This window comes from Sinohyriopsis cumingii, chromosome 18 (genome assembly GCF_028554795.1).
Source record: "Sinohyriopsis cumingii isolate HCF-2022 chromosome 18, ASM2855479v2, whole genome shotgun sequence".
Lineage (NCBI taxonomy): Eukaryota > Metazoa > Mollusca > Bivalvia > Unionida > Unionidae > Sinohyriopsis > Sinohyriopsis cumingii.
In genome coordinates this window covers 2787403-2807500 of record NC_142978.1, presented here as the reverse complement: position 1 = coordinate 2807500, position 20098 = coordinate 2787403, and the positions used below count along the sequence as shown (strand labels likewise).

At 35.4% G+C, this 20098-nt stretch overlaps 1 long non-coding RNA gene across 3 annotated transcripts; it reads left to right on the top strand.

Annotated features, from left to right (window-relative positions):
• Positions 1 to 1537: 1537 nt before the first annotated feature.
• On the top strand, positions 1538 to 5941 carry LOC149775972 (uncharacterized). Of its 3 annotated transcripts, none has more exons than XR_016416068.1 (4): positions 1538 to 1647; positions 2518 to 2547; positions 3425 to 3519; positions 5762 to 5941. It is a non-coding gene; the product is annotated as an uncharacterized LOC149775972 (long non-coding RNA). The 3 variants fall into 3 exon arrangements; XR_016416069.1 differs by lacking the exon at positions 5762 to 5941 and adding an exon at positions 5334 to 5515; XR_016416070.1 differs by lacking the exon at positions 2518 to 2547 and having other exon boundaries at positions 1549 to 1647.
• The last annotated feature ends 14157 nt before the right edge of the window (positions 5942 to 20098 follow it).

Here is a 20098-nt window from a genome sequence, read left to right as displayed (position 1 = left end):
TATCCACACAGGAAGCAAATACATCTCGACTTAGAACTGAAGAATACTACCTAAGTTGGTTATCCAGTTCAGCAAGTTGTAGTACAACAACTAGACTGTTCTGTTTTACAAAGGCGACATCTTCGTACCCTGATAACCATGCTAGCATGCCACCTACGAATAAACTATTAAATTTAACTTACTAAATACGAACCTATTCATAATGATTCCTACACTAATTTGTATCGTTAATATAATTAATATGTGAATCATATGCTACAATTTCATAGTAATTAAGTTCTAGACAGACATAGATATGTACAATAAATACATTTATTTTGAAATTATCAGAAATGGAGAAAAGTTTTGTTCCCGGTGTGTCACACAGATAACCTGTTTCTAAACGTTTACAGGTGAATCAATAATCATACATAATATTCATAAAATATTTGATAAGTAATCGTTTCAATACATCTCGTCTATCCCCTCCCATCGACATGTGGATGGATCAGAATTCTAACATCGTTGTGCACATCTACGGATCTAAATCTACTCTTAACTATTTTACAAGGAGTGATGCCCCTGTCTTGAAAATAATAGCGTACACACAAACACAGACACACACACACACACATGCACTAGTGTGATTACATCATCCCCGTCTTTCATCTCGAAAGCACTGCGATAATTGAAATATATATGACTGGGATTTCTAATTTTCATCGATATTGGATATATGTATGACACATGGGACAATACCTATACCTGAACAATTTAATTTAATTGGAAATTCATTAGGTATGTATGCATGTATGTATATATGTATGTATGTATGTAGGTAGGTATGTAGGTAGGTAGGAAGGTAAGTAGGTAAGTAGGTAGGTAGATAAGTAGGTATGTATGCATGTTGATTCAGTAGTTAGGTAAGTATCTGTATCATTATTTGTGAACTGCATTGCGTCTTTTTGCAATTTTTTGTAACGAATGACACCCATGTGCTGAAGACGTTATTGGTTGCAATTTTTATTTTGTAAATAAAGATCCTGGAATATATGGAGAATAACTTATATGGAAGCATTGGTATTTCTCCACGACATTATGATTACTTTAAAAACCTACATTAACTTCATAGAAGGGAAATCGACTCCAATCTGTTTGGAAAAGATGTACGTTTTAGGTTCTTAGTTATCGTGTTAGCTAGTAAGTTAGTTGGCGACTTACTTGTGTTGCTTCTTTTCTCTTGAGCATGTTGACACTAACTAATGATTGATTCTCGAAATTATTAATAAGAGCTTGTTCGGGTACTTTGAAGCATTGCTTGCAACCTTTCATTGTTTTGGTTCTATTAATCACATATTTATGTACAAAACAATAAAGGCACTCCCTCATCGTCTAAACATCTTAAGAACGACTGGAGCAGGTACTCATTCTTCAGACTTTCCTATCATTGCTGACATTTTAATTCAAACGCTGACAGGCGCGACGTAAAATAGGTTATCAACAAGATTATGAGATTTGCAAGATGCGATAAGTCATTTCCGGGTTCGCATCACGTTATGTTTGCTATAAATTAGAACGTAGACACAAAGGGGCATGAAGTCTTAAATGAATCCACATATTGCAAGATCCCATTAGCCATGCAGCGTTTCCTAGTATTCCTTGGCCTTGGTAAGTATAATTCTAATAGTTTAGACTTTCTATCTCTCTCTCTCTCTTTCTCTTTCTCTCAGGTGCTGAAAAACATGAGGTGATGATGTTCGGTCTGTGTGTTTTCAAATTACAATTATCAGAAATGTGATAAGCAGGTTAACGTATCATGAAAAAATTTGCGTTTAAACTGGCTCATATGTCATCAAAATGTTAACGTCTTCATATAACCAGCATACTGAGCATATAATGCAGGACGTATATAATCTATTATAGAAGCACACATATATTGAAAATGGCGCAGTACTTACTTAAACTTATTCATACATTGTATTTATGTGTCGGTGAGCCTTTTGTCCAATGTACTTTGAGCGTAACCTATCGGAAACAAAAGAATACTTTTCATATCGACCCTACTGCCCCCATGTGTGTTCATCATATCGAACACTGAAGTTATAGATTCTCTAAGATTATGTACCAAAATCTGATGTTAGAATGAAGCTGGTAATAACATCTGTCAATAAGGGTTTCTGTGAACAACATGTGAATAGTATGAGGAATTTAAAGTTGCCTATATACCAGCTTGCAAGTACACGTTACCTCGGTCGCATATAAGCGGTATAACATAGTTGATAGGTCAGTTACTGTTGTCTTCTCTGCAAATGATATCTTTAATATTTTTGGCGAATTGCCTCTGCTCCACGAACTATATACTGTTAAGCTAATATGATTGAAATACATTTTTTCAAGAGAGTTTGAACATTGAAAATAGAAGAAGACGAAGAAGAAGTATTGCGATGATTATCATAATCACCGGTGATAAGTATCGATATTTGCTGATGGTAGTAATCACTATTAATATTATTATTATTATCATCTTTATCTTTATAGCCTCCACTTTGTTTGTGGTGGGGAATGCATGTAAGTGTTTTATCTTTTGTGTCATGTTAAATCTACAGAGTACATATATATGTGTGTGTGTGTGTGTGTGTGCGTGTATATATATATATATATATATATGTGTGTGTGTGTGTGTGTGTGTGTGTGTGTGTGTGTGTGTGTGTGTATTTGAACTAAACACGAATGTAAAAGGCATTCTTCGTTAGTGCTCATTTAAAAATTCAATGGAAACTGTTCGTCATTTAATTCGTCTGGGAAAAATGTTCAACGAGATTTAGGTATTCCACGTGAAATGAGTACATATGTACGGTTCTTTATATCACACCTTAACAAATTTTATCAAAAATATAACTGATGTGGTATTGAAAAAATCAGATATGCAATTTGATCACTAATTATGAATCTTTCATAGACCGGTTCATTGTCTCATGTGTTAGGTCGTGATGTGGTACTAAATTACCTGCTATTGAAACATATTATATGGATCAATGAATGTTAAGTAGCTTTGTAGACTGTTGTTATCTAGTGAAACGTTGTTTTCAATGGTTTCCACAATATAATTCAGTTTCTGGACTTGATATTGTATTGATATGACCCTGAAAAGTTGCTGAATGACTCTGGCCTTATGCATATGTCATAAATGACGAGACGAGATGATATTTGATTCATGCGTTTTCTAAGCCATAACGTAATATCGAGTAAAGCTATGGATTAATCAATATGCTCTATTCCTGTAATGAAATATTGAATGCAATTATCTCCATAAAATAATCACATTTTTGGGCTTGATATTGAGCATTAATGGATATATGTGCTAATAATATTATTATTGTGATTATTATTATTATTAATGTTATTATTACCATTATTGCTATTATTATTATTATTATTATTATAGTTGTTAGAATTTGCTTTGATCCTGGATGCACAACTGACGGCCATGGCTGCTACGGTGTGGGTGGAGCATGTCAGGATGTCTGCTATTGTTATGGGGTATGTTCTTGAATAGATACTTACGAATTAGAATGGTTATTAATACAGTTCTGACGTATTTCTTGTAGCTTGCATTACGAATGGAGGTGCATACATAGTTGAATTTGTTGTTAAGGCACTTGGGTTACCTTAATTTGTAAATGGACGTTCGATACAAACGAAATATATAAAATCATTTTGCGGTTATGATTCTACCACAAACGTTGACAATTTCAGTTCCAAAGACTGTAAATGACTTAATAATAATACTAACAATATTAATAATAATATTCAAATATGTAAATTTCTCTAATATAATACTAAACATTAACATAATCAATCAATCTTTGGTAGCTGTTAGTGTTATTTACTAAATGCTTTTCATCATTTAATTGATTTGTATTGAATGTGATTCTAACTAATCTAGCAAGCATTTTTGTTTGTATTTTAACTATATTCTGACACTTACACCTTGACTATTACAATATACGATAGGATTGTCTATTTGTATGTTTACCAGTGGGATGAGTAAGCAAAACGTGTATCAAATACATGATAATAAAATGAACATTTAATCTATATCAAATCATATTCAAATTCACGTTCACTCAGCAAACACGAATCACATCAGTCAAGCACTAAATTCAAGCGAAATAAAAACGTAACCATGTCCAGAGTTCTATGTTAATGAACGTTTATTTCAAATTTTAGTCTTCACGCAAACAGGGATACAACCTGTCTACACCAGACGGTCTCATAAGAATTATCTTTTCAAGGAAGATTTACGTTATCACACCAAGCAATACTGGTCCACACGGGACGAAATTGTGCAAGCCAATACAAAGTTAAATATCTACATCCACACAGGGAGCGATAAAATATGCCCACCGGACTGGAATATGTCTGCCCACAAATAATATACATCTTCATCCACACATGAAGCAAATGCATGTCCACACAGGACTTAAAATTAATTTCATACTTGGTTATACAGTTCAGCATGGTATAGTACAACAACTAGACTGTTCTGTTTGACACAGGTTGTACCCATATAACCATGCAAGCGTGCCACCTACGAATAAACTATAAAGATTAACATACCAGATGCGAACCTATTCATAATGATTCCGACTCTAATTCGTAACATTAATATAATTAATATGTGAATCATATGCTATAATTTCATAGTAATTAATTTCTAGACAGATATAGATATGTACAATAAATATTTGAGATTACAAATGAGTGACTTCAACTCACTATAGGTATTAACGATTCATAGAAAATATCTTGCAATCTGTCTAAATGAGGTATGTAATATTCAACATGATACACATTTCATACAATTACATGTCTAGCTATACCTCTTCAACACTAAAAGTGTCATAATTAAGGACTGCAACTTTAATAAGAATGCTTTAAAATTGCAAGATATAAAAATACATTAAATGTGAACGTATTGCTCTTCTCTATGTGATTAAGCAAATTGGTAAATATATTCGATACTATATCTACCTCTAGCAATTCTGCAGCAAGAATGTTCAGTTTGCAATTTAGCTCTTTATATGCAAAGTTCACACTACCCCTAGCTCATGCAACTCGTACATCATAACACACCACTTAATGTGCACCTAGAGTAACTTAAACTTTCAAATCTACTTGCAGGACATTATCTATACTGTATAAATTAACGAGGTATCTATACAGATATGCATTAATTAGTAGCGATGCGGTTCGGTATATATATAGATAGATAAAGTTTTAAATAATTATGAACTCGACTACTAAAATGTGACACTGACTGTTTATTAAGCAATACTATATGTTTTCTTTAGGTGAGTTCCCATGGTGAGGGTACTTATGGATTCAGTATCTGACATGACGTAATGAGACTTCATATAACCTCGAAGCGTAGCAAACATGCCCAATGGAATACGCGCAATAATGAAAGCTGGGTATAGTCATGTGGAATGCGTACTGGTCACAAATCACTGTAGTTCCAGACTCGAAAATCAATAACTTAGTTTGTGATGTACTTGTATCGGTAGCGGCAGTAGCGGCTATACCTGTCAGTATTGTCGTCTGTTTGATGGAGTGCAAGATATAGCAGATTAGACCATTGAGAGCATGCTACCAAAATGAACTTTGATACTTTAACGTTTTTCAGACTGAGACCGAAATGCAAGTATTAATGGGTTAATGATACATTTAGAAGAATTTTGGTCTTTTACATCTCTCTGATACTTTGTTTTGTTCTTTTCAGTCTGGCTATGAATACCGGTGTCACTTCTGTGACATACCTACTTTCGGTTGAAAACTGGTGACCCGAATACCATGCATTCATTTGTTCTTCATATGATGCGGACGCTATAAATTAATGGAAAGTTTGCATTTGTAAATGTACTTTTCTGTAAGGAATATTGATAAAACATATTTATTATCACGACTCTATGGTTATAAAATAATTCATAGTGACACGCAATGATCATGTGTGCAATTCAGTACAAAATGTATTTCCCTACAATGCAAAGTGAAAATGTAAAAAGACCTTATGATATTGCGAATTTAATGTCAATTGATTATGGAATTACTAATATAAGTGCCAATGAATACAGTTCTCAATAAACGTTATGGTATTCTTAAGAATTTCCAACGCTGTAGGTGTTGATATGTAGTGGCCTGTAGTTTCTAATGTACCGATGTACGAATGACCTGAATTGTAATCATGTGCAAGCAGTCTTTGTTGAATCACAGTAATATAATCCGACGTTTCCTTGTTTGATTTCACCACAATTCCAAGTTAATGTATATTTCCAAGCATATTATAGAGCACTTCGCATTTCCAGAACAAAAAAGTAATTTCCCCCTAAGCAAAATCTGAATGTAACAACAGAAATGATTTCTGCCTAGATGTTATCGCAGGAATAAAACATTTTTCCGGTAGACAAGACCATAAAGCTCTCTACTTGACCTAGGTCACAAATATCATTTTTTAACAAACACTGCTACTTAAAGAAAAATTCCATTCTAAAAGATTCTGTTATTAAAAGTGTAATAAAGAACGTATTAAAAACAATGTCCTTGATTCAGACCAAGATAAATATGTTTACTTCTATTGATAACTTTCCTAATTTTAAACTCACACACATAGAGAAAATGCAGACTATACATTAGTCGTTTATCGAAATAAAATAATCAATGATTCGGTCACTTAGACAATAAACTTTATTTTGGACAATGTCACCTACAAGAGACTGAGGCAAATGTGTCTTATTAAATTGGACAAAAGAACCCATGTATAATAATAATAATAATAATAATAATAACAATAACAATAACAATCATTACAACAACCACAAGATCATGCATATATTCAGTCAAGAACATAATAATAATTATTTTGTGAGATCATTGCATTCAATGCTTTATTACATGATTACGGTACTATGTTGATTAATCCATGCATTCTTTCTCGATATTACTTTATTTCTTAAAAACGCAAGAATCACATATAACATCGTTATGTCATTTATGACAAATGCGTAACGTCTGAATCTCCAATTGTATTTCAGAGACATTTAAAGGAAATGGAATTTTCGTCCTGTGATAAATAAAACTGTTAACTTCCCCCCAATTTCAAATGAAATTTTTAAATCTTGTACAACACATTTAAATGCTTTTTCTCTCAAGCCAAGCAAAAGGATAAAAGATAATGGAATTCTCTAAATATAATTTCTGATGGTAGCTAATGTAAGATTATCTATATAAATACCACGTCTTGTGATTAATATTTTCTTACAGTTGTGCTTATTGCAAATGAATGTACAAATGTAATCGAACATGTTCATTTTTATTTTCTCGAGAAAAGCAAGACATAAAATTGTTCATTGAGTTTAATAAATATCTTTTGAAATAAGCACTAATGTATTATCCGCTATTTGAAAAGTGTCTGTTAATATGTAGACTAATCTATTTAAACATTGTTGGTTAAGGATGCATACTGTTTTGTATTATCTCCATAGGAATGGTGTATTAAGCAGACTGTTGATAATCATTTCATTGCAATCCTTTCTGCTTTTCCCTACTCAGAAACCTGGAGTGAGGGAGATAAAGAATTTGGGATTCATACAAACATTGAAATTCAACTTAAACCAAGTAACATACAAGAATGTGGTTCGTTGTAACGTCATTTGTGCACTTGCCTTGGGATTTATATAATCAATGAGAGAACGTTACAAACCCTGTCGATATTATACGGTAATTTTTTTGGTTAAATGGTACTGAAACATATATTATGATATGAGTTTGTGATCTGATATTTTAACGTAGCCTTAGGAAGTTTTCAGTCATATTCCTACGATATCTGCAGAGTGGCAGTTTATAGTGATGTCTTGCACTGGGGAAACATGCCGTAGACATGTAGCATGATGTCCCCCGCCAAAAATATTATACTGACACCAGGCCGAGCAGTCCTAACACTAAGCTGTTAATGACGAACGCCTAGCGAAAAAGGAGTGCCATTCTTATAAGTCTTTGGGTGATTAGGCCGTGGTTCGAACCTGGGACCTCCTGCATCCGTCGCGGAGGCACTAACCACTAGTCCACCGGAGCGGTCCACACTGTTGTGCATATAATGTTTAGTTGTTGTTTCTTAAACCTTGTATAATGTTATAAAATCGATTCTTATTAATTAAATATGAAAGTGTCCACACACACACACACTCTCCGGACCACAGTAGCAAGATACGGGCAAAAATCTATGAAAAGACGAGCCAACAGGAGCAACGTCGTTTGTGTCATCCCATGATGCCTTTGGTCTTATGAATGATGGTAAAATTTAATTCAAGCCGACCAAAGGGAGAGAGACAGAGACAGACAGACAGATAGACAAAGAGAGACAGACAGAGATACAGATAGAGACAGAGAGTGAGTTTATGGTCGTTAATACTGTTATTAAAGCAGAATAATGATTTATATCAGCTGTAAGTATATTAAAATACTTTAAATTAACTCTTATTTGTTCATCATTTCGCTTGGTTTCTATTCCATACTAATTTCCATATGCTGATCCGTGAAGGGCTGAACGTTCATGTCAATGATTGAGCTAATCATGTTTGTAGTACTTTACTTTCTTTATTAATACCATATTTCAATTTTATATCACAAATGAGTCTTATACTGATTTTATCAATTTATAAAGCAGAAGCTCAAACAGAAAACAATCAGCTTATACAATTGCGAAGGTGATTTTACATAGCATTAAAAGGCACATACTGCATTGTCTAGTGGATACACTCGGTAGGGATGTGAGTAGTTAATTCACTTGGTCAATACACAGTTGCCTGTAGTCGATCTTAAACTCCATTCAAAGTGCAAACATATGCATTTGCATGTGATATAAATATAATATATATGCAGTATGTACGCTGTATCAATTGTAAACCACTCGTATAATTTTTCATTAAAAGGATGTTCGACAAGCCGCTTTTTTTTTAATGAAAAATATATAAATCTCGTGGTAAGTCGACTTCAAGCCCAAACACAACCATGGAAAGATTGCGGGCTGCATTGTATGCCGAGGTTCCAGACTCTAAACGATCAGCTTCTCAAAGATTATTTTGATGCATGTTGCCTATTTTATAGTAATTAGGTAATATTTATAGATTTTAATAATGTAACTCCTGTGAGATTTAGTTTAAAGGCATGCTTATTAAAATACTTATCCATAATTATTATAGCCGTTTCTATTTCTTTAGATGCCTTATCAAATCAGCCTAATCACTAGCAGCCCAATCGGTGTTTATCATGTATTGTATGATTGTTTATATGAAAATTATAGAAGGTTGATAACTCTTTATTGTTTGAAAAAGAATTAAACAAAATAAAATAAGTGTACTAAACTATTTCTCAAACATCAGCTAGTCAGAGAGAGTTTAAATGCATGTCGCCGACTTCATGGTGACTAGAGATTATTGTTAAGGAAATGACTAAGTCAGTGTTCTCAAATCATTTAGTTTGAAGTACAAAATATTATTCCATAAAGTCTAGCTTTCATTATTGTACATGTTGATCTGTTAGCATATCTAGGCGTAGAAAAGTGAATTTAATAACGGTTCCAAAAGCAAATCAGATGAACTCTTCAGAAATATTTTTTTTTTAACATTTCAGTTCAACGTATTTTACTTACCCTCCCCCCGTTTATATCTATACTCTCTTAACACTAAATATTTCAAAACCATAATATATTTATCTATGTACATACACAAACATATATATATATATATATATATATATATATATATATATATATATATATATATATATATATATATATATATATATATATATATATATATAAGTATATATATATAAGTATATGTATGCATTCTAACCCTTCCTTTCCTTCTAGCATCCATATTTTGCTTCATTTATTATGTACACACATATTTTTGATAACTGTAATTATGGGCATATGATTTTAATGCATAAACAAAATAAAAATTAACTGTAAAACGAATGGAACGCAATTTCCTTAACTTCCCGTTTTATTCTGCCTAATATTTAAACTTTAGTTGTGATATTGTCATATAATGCGTCATGTCGTTAATAGTGTGTAATTAGTCCTCACAATGAGTCCTCACAATGATGGTAAAGTAAGAGTAGTCCTCATAATGTTTAAAGTAGTATACGGCAAAAATGAAGTGATACAGATATCGCCTGGCGTACAGTTAAGTTAACTTTCAAATTTCTGACATATACTTTCATTCCTTCTTATGCTCCTCGAAATGTGGTCATATATCAAGGTCCTTACAAAACTAAGAATACACGTATGTGTGTGTATGTGAATAACATATTTCGAGTGTGAAATCCAACTGCTATGCGAAGACCCTTTATCTGTTAAGAAGTAAACATCATAGGTTACAGATCCACCAACAATCAAACTAGATCTAACTCGGACGTTTCTTGAGATATATATATATATATATATATATATATATATATATATATATATATATATATATATATATATATATATATATATATATATAGCTCAGATTCTGGCAATGACCCCTATTTATGTATCACTGTAGAGATTCCAAAATAAATTTGATATCAATCTTTAAATCTCCATGAGCGTAAGAGATGTTATTGCTAATAAAGGCACGCAACTTGGAGATTCAGACAGAAAATACAAAAATACATATCCGAAATTATTGTATATGCATTGTTTCTTAACGAGATGCTACAAGAAATATAATTTCGACAGAAAATACCAGAATTATAACGTAAAATGATTACAGCCCAAGATATTGTGTATTCTTGAAGAAATAGACCGCAATACTCAATGAGGGTAAATTAGAATATCATCCAAAATCTGATATGAGATATCAGCGAGGATGAAAACACCATACATCAAACACTCAAAGAACGAAATATAGAAACTAAACCTTCCGGAACTGAAAAAGTAAAACTGGTAAAGGAAAATATGCATCCAGAAGCAAAAGGTTGCTCGAATAAGAGGCACTGTCACAAGCGGAGATATGAAAGAAGCAAGCTAAGAAGAATAAGGAAAATCAAGAGAATCAAAGAGAAAATCCAAGTAACACTAAATAGAAACCAACTGAGGGAAAAATCAGAAAATGATTTTTGCTTTCACCGTTTTGTTACCATTGTGTTGCTGTCTCAGTGTTCATATCATAGTCTCCTGCGACACAACAGGAGCCCAATTGGCAGAAAGTCCAACTCGTACTCGAATGGTTGCTTGTTCGATGACCGCCAAGGCCAACCCGGGTCGGTTGATTTGGCTAAGCTCAACTAAAAGCTAAACAATATTTAAACAGTCAGTAACCACTATGTGTAAACGTATATAATGGCAGGTGCTGTCGCATTTTAATTTATTCCTACCAGGAATGTACTAAAAATATTCAGAAGAAGATATAACATCAGCAGAAAGAGATTTCAAGCAATTTTATTCAATCCATTATAGATTTTATTCATCAATTTCTAATTATAAATAAAGCACGGTCCAATTTTATTCATCAATTTCTAAGTATAACTACAGCACAGTCCAATTTGTCTAAGGCACCATCGGATATTTGTAAAATTGTAAACAGTGACAGATGTGTTTCTGTGAAATTGTATTTTACGTTTTTACGTAACTGAACATTGTCAATGTGTCACCTAATTTATGTTATAACTAATAAAGTATAGATAGACGTGTTTTTGCTTACCAATACATTTCACCTAAAGTACATCAAAAGGATTTAACGTTTGACATTCAGTTATGCGAAACAACAACACATCATATGGGTCAAAGAAGAGAACATATGATGCAGTACATTATATTTGCAATACATTTATTCACACATGAACACATACTTGCATAACTTGCTTCTCTGTAAAGTCAAAGCCGAATACATTTAATATCATTTAATTCTGTTGAACTTTCTTCCAGTTGTAATAGTATCGCCGTTTGAAAATGTGGATTTCACCTCAATGAAACGAAAGAATTGTTTGAAATATAAATATGTTCATTTTCGTCAAAGTTTTGCAGTTTTCTAAGTGAATTATACATACTCCATGTTATTGTTTTGTAAACATCAGGATCACTATAGAAAGTTCTTTTCCATTAGGTAATTATTTTTTCAACTTATAAAATGCTTATTGTGACATAAGGTCAAGTAGATAACTATATAATCTTGTAATTGTGAGGACTTAGTCATTCGTGTTTTAACATCTAACTCTTTCGTCATGTGTCCGGGTGCTAATGCAGTGATTTCAGTCTTGTTTCGAGTGTTCTGTATGCATCAGAGTGGTTCCAACTGTCAGTTTCTAATTAGATCTTATCTCATTTATAATTCAGTGTATACGACGGTATTTTAATGCCGTAACTTCGAAGCGTATATTTGCTACCAAATTGTTATCGATGTTGGCATCGCTGGTCACCAGATGCACCACCCCGTCGGTAAATTCTGCAACACCGTAACCGAAGTCAGAATCCGTCACTTATATAATGATAAATCGAATCTGAAACACAAATACCAAACACGGTTAATTTACCAGCCCCGATAAATATTAAGTGCATAGAACTGACTTTCTATGATACTGACACTGTATATGCGAAAAGTGCTTCGACAACAGTTTCCAGTCTCTCGATAAATTATATTGGTGACAAAGAAAGAACCAAGATGACCCTGAACAATTATTGGTATCATCATTCTACTCAACCAGGTGTTAATTCCGGTCAAGATCAATAAGTATGATCCGGACTCTTGCACAGTATGGAAATGACGTCTAGGTTTATCAAAGCAGTTTGAAGAGTAGAGAAAACAAGTTAGCCATTTGCTAAGGTTTAAATGTTTCTCTTTTCCATAAATACCAATCTGGCTGGTGCACGTAGTAAAATCAGCTTTGGCAGTAAACCTGGTTAGAACCACAGCAGAATCACGTTGGTATAAGTAACGTACTTAAATGCTAGATGGTGTTTCGTATACCGTTAAGAATACGTTCTAAGCGGCAAGGTAAAATCAACAAGAGCTCGTGCCTCTGGTGCACGCAACGCTTGAACAACAAGATGCCCAGAAACTGACCGGTCAAGCTTGCAAGGGCAGTTCTGAATAAAACAGCAATTGTTGCACACCGTATCATTTAAAAGTCATCAACCTCGGGTGTTGGTGTAAGCCATTCGTGTTTATAAATGACGTACGAAGCCGAATGAGTTCCAGGTCATGTTGTCAATTCCATTGTAACGATAACGGTTTCCCTTGTACGTGCGAATATTGATGTTAGCTCATCCCACTTAAAATGTCACCTCGAAGACGCTTTGCTCTCTTTGCCTTTGCCAGTAAATCAAAACTGGTTAACAGCGAGGATTTTTGCTATTCTGCCGGGTTGTCTGAAACCCCAACGTGATTCTAACCTGCGAGTGGCCACGGCTGGTCGAAATCCTTTGCCTCTTTTATTCCTAAAAGAACAAGCTATACGTCGCCTCCAAGGATGTTTTCGTAGCAATCCCATATGAATATTTTACGGCCGATAACACAGGTGCTTTTGCAAGAACAGAAGTCGATGCTGCAATCAGCGCTAGAATGACCATCAACAATGGAAATATTCCTTCAGTTGTTTGTAGCTGTTTCATCTCTGAGGTCAGTGACGGTAGTATTAACGATATATTCTTCATTTTCGTATGAACCGCAACAAAAGAAAAAACAGTCACTCCTAACAGTTGAATTGTCATTTTATTAGTAAGCTGTTCACCAAACCTCCAACATATACATTAAAGCGCCATAAACATGCGTTGCCAAGTAAAATCTCCACAATGGGTTTCACCAAGTTTGTGGGAAGCGAATGAAATTCGAGCAGTGAAGTACCTGCAGAACTCATGAGAGCAGATATTCACCTCTAGAACTCACATTGTCTTCGTCTCTATCACGGATAAGTCAACTTTGATACGTTTGCGGAGGTTCCCCATCGTTTTCTCGAAGACAGCAGTTTTCATGAGTTTAACGAAATACTTTTTAACATGTTTTCACCTTTAACCTCAGGTAAGTGTTCATCTTGAGGCCTGGAACCATACACGTATATTGGCAAAACATAATTTCCCGATGGATTCGTTGCGGATATAACTGCATAATAACTACAAACTAAATTGTAGATATAAATGCATATTATATAGGCATAATACAAAAAGGAAACTAAAATAAAATGCACATACCTCTGCAGCGGGATATCAAGAGTCCTTAAAGTAGACTTCTCACTGACAAAAATTTCTCAAAATGTGACATGTTTCCCTACGGCGAGGTAATTTATGCCGAGACTATGTAGCCCTACATCGTCTGTGCGCTTCAGGAAAATCGGTTTTCCCAACGCAATCACATCGCTCGTAAAGCAAAGGATCAACCAAAATAACCTTTTCGAAATAATATGCGATATTCAAAATTCATCCTAAGGTAACGCAGTACACAAAAATCAAAACAGGTAAGCATCCACACCTGAGTTTATTGACGAGGTCGTTACTGGTGATACCAGCTGATACACAGTGATGCTGAGAAAAGGTAACCTAGCACCACGACGTCGTGTTAAATTCAAGTCATATCAGAATGACGTTACGAAGTTGACTATCGATACGATCCTTTGTAAATTGCCCGGAATCGTCTGATGAGTATTCCCATAGCATTTATTAGAATAGTTTGTGATGTTTGTTCTGCTGGACTGTCAGCTCGATAGTGTAACCCACTTTGAGATCAATGCACGGAAATCATCGCTTTATGTCAGTGCGCTGGTAAGATACTTATTTTGTTGCTATCAAAGTGCTAATCAAAGTGCTAATCTGTGATGGCACATTAGAAAATTAAATTGTGGCACCCCTCGGCTGGGCAACTCAAGCTACGATCAGCTTAACGAGAAAAACCCTTGACAACTGTGACATATATTCGATTGGCGACACCGCAAAATACGTAAAGATTTGTCCATTCGTTACGATCATTAATGATCCATACCCATTGATGATTTTTACACTTAGTCCTTGTAAGGACTTAAAGGTCATTGAGTATTCAAAACACCACAGAGTCATGTCCATGTGAAGTGCCTATTCAGCATCATTAAGTGACACCATCGCGACATCGTCGCTTACAAGTCTGCTTTCAGCGAGGCCATTTATCGCCACATGAGACTTTCTTGTTTAGATATTTAGCTGCGTGAATTTTAAGAAACGTTTTATGAATTGCCTTGCTCATTTCTTCACATTTTATTTTATCGGGCTGCAAATGCATTCTAGACTTTAGCTGTACGAGGTGATCATTGCGGACAAACAATCACCAGTGACCTCTGTGTGATAATCGGCGCTGTCGTTTAGCCGTCATGGGCGGATTTACAAATGATAGGTGGTGGTTGCCCTTGGTCGCCGCATACGATTACACATCAATGTCGTAAGGACAACCATGCGTAAAAGGTCCTTAATGTCTCAATGGGGCCGTACATATTTCGTCCCATATTATAACCCGAGATACGTATTTGTGGGCCATCCTAGCATTGTCCAGTTTGAGTCGCCATTCCAGCTGAAGACACTGTAGTATGTATCAGATTGGACTTGTGGTTGTGTGATCTGCATCGAGTTTATGTGTATGAGTCAACACGATAAGGTCTTTTGACGAGAACACGTTAGTGAGCCTCGTTCTTATAATGAAGACACCGGTTCTCCGGCAACTGTGCTTTCGATACAAACGTTCCACAAGGAATTGTATCCGCATTGAGAAAATCAAGCTTGGTACTGTCGATAACGATTCTGTTGCTAACTTGTTTAGCTTCCATTGATCAACTCTATGCAATTTCCCTATGATTGTTTTTTTTTTTTCTATCTTCTTGACCATAGAAACATCTCTTGGTGTTGCGTCTACGGCAGCTTTGGCAATCAGAATTGTATTTTCAGTGTACGTTATAATGGCTTCTGTCACTGTTAGTGCCGTAATTATCTTTTGTTCCACCATGGTCCTCAGGAGAACTATCGGGGCCCATTTATCGTCGCAAAAGCGTTTCCCGAACAATGCTGGGATCACGGAATGAACGTTCGATTTGAACTCAAAACAGTTAACGAGGCAGAACATGGGCAATTCAAGGGCAATTCAAGGGGATGTCCGTGGACACCTACAGGGCCGTTGATGGATACTTGTGTGAGTTCGTGTGCTGGATGTCCAAACCTGGCAAAGTATGTTTGCCATTTGCCACAGCATATGAAACAAGTTGACTAGCAGGCAACCAGGTTTACGGAAATAACATCTTTGGGTTGTGATAGGTGTTCTAGAGACCTCGGTGATGGTATTCTACACATGATCGCTGGAAGTGTTTGTGAAAACTCTTTGGGGGTGGTTTCCAGGTAATTTTTCATGGCAAAATATGAAGCAATAGATACCACAGTGAATTCGTCCACAGTTAAGTTAGCTAGCCTATCTGGTTCATCAATGTATGCGCACGCACGTTTAGTAAACTCCCTATGAAGATGTTCCCGACGGTAACAATCCCCTTTAGACAAAATAAACTGATCAAAATCTGACTCGTGATGGTTCGTTTAAGCGGGAACTAGAAAGAACTGGACCACACGTGCGCGATATGCTTCACGATGTCTATTACTCGTCCCCATTCTCCTGTATATTCCCCTGCCATGATAAACCTCTCCGGTTATTGTCTTTACGACACTCTTGGTTTTCAGCGCACGCTCTGAGCCAGCAAGGACTTCTGGAGTATCCGCTGTCTCTCTTGCTCTTTTTTCCCATTCGGATATGATCTTAAGACGCCTGGCATGTAAGCCCTAACCCCAGCACAATATGATCCATGAGGCATGCAGCCACATAGTTAATGGTGTCAGACATTTTCCTTGGTGCCAGTGGTACTATTACCGGTTCGTTCACCTGATAAAGGCCATATGTAACAGTGGTTGCCTGATATCATTTGTCGATTTAAACTTTGTCGATGCCAGTAAGTAATCACATATGCAACTTACATGTTATTGTGATAACCAATAGATCTTTCCTGCAGTCCTCACGTACTGAATCCATCTTGTCTCGGGCAATCCATTAACCGGATTTATTGACTGTAAAAACTTGTATTCTGATAAATAACATTTGTTGGGGTTTATAACCGTTACAGTGGTCGCCGCACGACAATCGGTCATCTTGCCATTCTAATTTAGTCTTTGTACTTTCTCTAATTACCAAGTCGAGCACATGTGTGTCGCGTCTTCAACAGAAAACTCATCATTGCCATCACGAATGAGAAAATGGATAGTTACTTTTTATTTTAGGGTGTGTGTGAGATATGCTATACTGTACGTTCTTATCGAGTTCAAGGACCGCTTCGTGGTATGGTTCAACAGCTCATATTCGTTGTATTTTTTTTTCCGGAACCTCTTATCTTCGTGGTAGGGTTCAATGGCTGACAGCCGTTTTACTTCTTTTTCAGTGTAACATCTAGCAATTTCTTGATCAATAAGAATCTTAACAAGTGCTGCATAAGGGTCATTGAATTGCTGATTCGATCATTCCATGAAAGCTGTATTACAGTAAGCTCAAAAATATCTGACTTGCTCCCAGGTAGCTCTTCTCTGACGTGCAGAGATAGATATGATATATTTACACATTGATGTCTTATTGGAATTACTGTATTACTACTTATGACAAATATTGTGCTGGCTAGATAGTCCAGTGATTGTTATTCATTTTAAACGTTCTTCAAGAAAAATAGATCCAACTTTATCTGTGTGGTAATCGCGCCATTAGCTGGTAGTTAATCTAAGATATATTTTACAATGTGACAGAACCGCGAGTTTACCTTGTTACGCATGTTGTCGGGTTCTGTTGGGATTTTATACCCGAAGATTATATTGTTAGAAATTGCCGGATGAAAAGGACCATTACGAGTTTTTCTCTTTGTTATCAACATACGGATCTATAAGTAACGTGTAATTAAGTAAATTAAAATCTAAATCTAAAAAGACACTACAACAATCAGTCTGATAATAATTCATCGTATGTTCAAGATAGATGTAGTCCAGATCACTTAAGATGCTGTTTTGTAACTTTTTCCATGCATGATTGTTTCCCACATTTTCATTCCTGCGTCTGATGTCGTCGAGTACTGCGAGCATACAATTAAGGCGTCGTTTATTGATTACTGACAGTCATTATATACATATAATTTGATATCTAACATGAAATTTTTGAGCCTTTAATTTTCATGCTTAGCAAAGAACGTTGATATTATTGCTCTTCTCTTACTTTTCGACCACCACGTGTGGCACACAAAGGTATGTTTCCATGAATGCCAATATGGAATACGTCACACGGAACATGGCGACCTCCCTTTACACTTCAGTCCGCGTGTATCCAAGAGTACTCTTCGACACATTGCTGTCCACAATATTAAGTTTTTGCCATAAGGAGCTATTTACACATTTTTTCTAATTCTTATTATTTGAATTATAACCGTTCCAATTATTTCTTTTTACTACACTCGAACATCCAGAGTTTATTTAATTGGTTTCGTCAGGCAAGCATGATCGTGTGTAGTCTCTTTGGTGACGTGGGAAGGCTGGTTTCAGGCGCGGATGTAGGGTGTTGATTAACCATGTAAACAGTGAACTATGATGGAGCTGGTCCGTCCACCCTCTCGGCTGCTCAACTTCTATGCAAACGTCGTGTGTAATATTTACAGACAATTATGACTTTACATGATTTCCTTCATACTGCTGCTAATTTCACTAACTTGATCCATTTATTCATAAAAATATTGTACAAAGGAAAAGGAGAGCTTGTCATTATGGAACACACATTATCAATAATGTGTTTGAATAGAACATATTAACTATCCATCAATATTTGTTCAAACATTTTCGTCACATTATGCATTGATTGTAATGAATGGATACCACATTTTATGCGAATATCATGCTTTAGAAAAAAACTAAAGCCAACTTTAATTTTACAAATGTTTAGAAGAGCTGAAACAATTGCTATAGATGGCCGAAATGTCGCAGATATACGATCCTTTATATACGTTTGTCCATTCTCTTTCCTAATGCATTCATTTTCAGGAATACGGTCCTTATTTAGTTTAAATTCTATTCAACAATCAAATGCTTTCACCTTCAAATAGTGCATAATCACTTCTGTTCGGAAATAAAAAGGATATACGCAACATTATCTTCTCGCAGTATATGTGTTATCGAGCTTACTCCAAATGTATCTCATTATGAAAGATCCAAGTTTCAAGCGATTTGAATAGCACATTTCCTTGGTAACGATTTAATTTGTTTTTTTAACTCGTCGTCATCGAGATGAAAGGGCACTATGTTTCTTAATACAATCACATTAGAACTGTTTGCTACCTCTAGCTTGTCAGACTGACCTAATAGGATGAAGGTGAGAAACAGGGTCCTATATCATCGATCAACTTTGTGTTTGGGAGCGGAGTTGTAGATATGTCAAGTATCCCTTCTTTTGAAGATTTCACATCACTCCGTTCAGTTTACGTTGGTCAGCATATAACTTATATTACTTGACTAGAGCCCTCCGCCTCACTACCACATAGGTATAACATCGCAAAATAAATTGGCATAAATACGGCATGGTCTTCAAACAACGTGTTCATCTCTAATATAATTTTTATTTCCTGCAGCATGTATGCTACCTCTACTCAATATGCTGGTTATATGAAGGTTTTAATACGTCATAGGACATAACAGGCAGTATTACGATCTTGGCATCATGTGTTCAGAACGTTTGGTTTGATGATGGCCAAAATTTGACAAATAAATGCCGAAACTTCATGTAACGTTTACAGTACTGGTGGGCATAGTAGCTGATATGCTTTACAATTTCAGCTACTGAGCGAGGGGGGGGGGAGAGGGTGAGGTGGGGAGTGAGAGTCTTTGCAATACAAATTACGCTTGCCAATGAAACAGTATCATGAAGAAGCTGCAAGGTCGAATGGGATATATTATATCTCAATGCTGTTGAGGCAATGCACCTTTGCATCTATGTGCAGATTTATTGTAAATAGCACTTGACTTGACCTGGCAAAGCAAACCCGGGATGCAGCTGTCATATCC